This window comes from Triticum urartu, chromosome 6A (assembly GCF_056163025.1).
Source record: "Triticum urartu cultivar PI428250 chromosome 6A, HENAU_Tu73, whole genome shotgun sequence".
Classification (NCBI taxonomy): Eukaryota; Viridiplantae; Streptophyta; class Magnoliopsida; order Poales; family Poaceae; genus Triticum; species Triticum urartu.
In genome coordinates, this window is record NC_141878.1 from 377593517 (window position 1) to 377595832 (window position 2316).

At 49.2% G+C, this 2316-nt stretch overlaps 1 pseudogene; it reads right to left on the bottom strand.

Annotated features, from left to right (window-relative positions):
• Nucleotides 1-303: 303 nt before the first annotated feature.
• LOC125516718 (uncharacterized) lies at nucleotides 304-1839 on the bottom strand (annotated as a pseudogene).
• Between the last annotated feature and the right edge of the window lie 477 nt (nucleotides 1840-2316).

Below are 2316 nucleotides of genomic sequence, written 5' to 3' on the forward strand. Positions count from 1 at the left end.
TCTGTGATTAAGTATTGTGATCTGAGATGCACCATGAAAAAATGTGGCATGCATCATAGTATACTATTAACACCATACACATAATGACATATGTTTCTTTTTGAAAATATAGTCTTAACAAACAAAATCAAGCAATTAGCAACATAAAGAACTGGCAACATATGTAGGGATTTTTCAATACTGTTTCAGATTTACCCAGGCTGACAAAAGAAACAAAAACAGCATACACAAGCTGCCTACAGAAAACAGGTCTAGTTTCTGAAAAGCCTACCTCACAAGGCAAGCTAAACGATTACTAGCACATTCAAGGCACAATAATGAACTCCACTAGTACTCTGAACATAGTTGTAGGCATCTTTAATAACCAAATTAAAGAGAGTAAGAACACATATATGATTATGCAAAATAAGCAGTGTGTTACTATAATGGATCAGTTAGTTTATCTTATTATGAAAATCCAACAGTGACGGGATGAGGATACATGCGGGTTATCGTTAGATAAAATCAGGAGGTATGTGTAACTAGAGCTGAAATTAGATGAACAAGCAGAAAACTGAAAGATCTGTAGCACTTACATTGCGAAAGCAGCAACCACAGGGAAAGGATGAGCCAATGGACACGACCGCTCAGCTACTTTGTAAACTTGCCACTGCTGCTTCATTATTATAGCATCATCGAAATTTTCTTTCACAATAGAGTAGGTGCCATGTGCAGCACTTGGTTTGCCCAACTTGGACTCTGGTTCAGCATCGACAGATCGAAAGTGAACAGAAGAGAACCGGCCCCTTCCCAAAGGGAAGAGAAGTTCCCCCAGAACAGGTCGGGCCTTTGGCACCACCAGCAGAACCTCAATAATGGACAACTCGCTGGTCCCAGATGTTGACTGACCGACATGCATGTAGTACACTGCATAAGCGCCGTCCCTCTCTTTGGAGCGGACAAGAAAGAGTTGGTCGCCGAGGGGCACCGCCTGGCCAAGGAAAAGGAAGATTCATCTCATGCACCATCTCCCACACCTTCTTCTCCACGTCGTACCCACAGGTTCCCATGTATTTCCTGGCAACCTTGTCGGGGCTGGTCACATTGTGCAGTTGCACGGAGAGCAAAATATGGGAGCCAACCATGGCGTAGGAGGCAACGCGTATAGCCGGCGGGTTCATGTACTCAGGCGGGGTGATGCGGCACGGAAAGATGGGCGGCGGCTCGAGTTCTAGGCAAACCTCGGCTTGGTTAGGGCAGTCATCCTCGAAGTCTTAATCTGCTCGAACCAGGGAAGGTAGTCGAGCCCCATCGCCCCCTCTTCACGGAGGGGCGGCTCGAGACCACGTAGAGCTGGTCGCGGTGTGGAATCAGGATGGGCTCCATCTTATTGGTATGGAGCCACGGGCCCTGCCACTCCTTGGAGGCCGTGACATCGAAGATGGTGGTGTGAATCTGCTCGTCCCTGCCCACGCCAACGATCCAGGACCCCTGCGGCGACTCCATGGCAGTGAACGACATGCCGCGTTGGCTGAGGTGCAGCGGGATCTTAGGCGCGATTGTGCCAACACTGAGGATGGAGTACGCTGGCTCCGCCTTGTGCTCCACCACCAGATAGACCGGCTTTTCTGGAACTATGATTTTTCGGCGAAGACGGGTGGAAGTGGAATCATCACCATCCTCTGCGGCGCGCTTCAGCTCGGTCGGCATCTCAGGATGGTGGCGGTAGCGGCGGCGGTGGAAACCCTCGAACAGAGTGCGTGCCGTCTTTTCGGTGGTTTTATGCTCACCACAAAGTGGGCCTGGGCCCTTAGGCCTTGGCAATTGGGATTTGTAGACGAAATCGCTTGTTCGGCCTCGTTTGGCAGACCGTTTTTTTTTTTTGAAATGTTTGGCAGACCGGTTTTGACACACCTTCTGACGGAAAACCCTAGGCAATCCCTATTTAACGCTTCAGGCGCATGTTACAGGCTATTCTGCCAGCCCACAAATAATTTTCTTCTTGACTATTAAATCGCAAAACCAAAATCGTGGGTGAAGGGATTCGCACCGCAGACCAAAGAAAATAACCAACTGGACTAGTTATATGCTTGTGACAAGTTAGATTTCTTATATAGGGAAAAGCCTACCGTCAGCCGACTGATCTCGCGCGCGCATCCATCGACTCCATGTCCGTTGGATCGCATGTTGATCAGACGGCCCCGCTTTCTGCGTCACGCGCACTCGTTTTCTGAAACAGAGCTATTGTTTTAGGATAAGCATTCGTGCAACTGGCCTCCGTTGACTCGTGTTTCTGTGAGGGTGACGCTTCTGGATTTGGGAGGGCGGCGGGGGCGG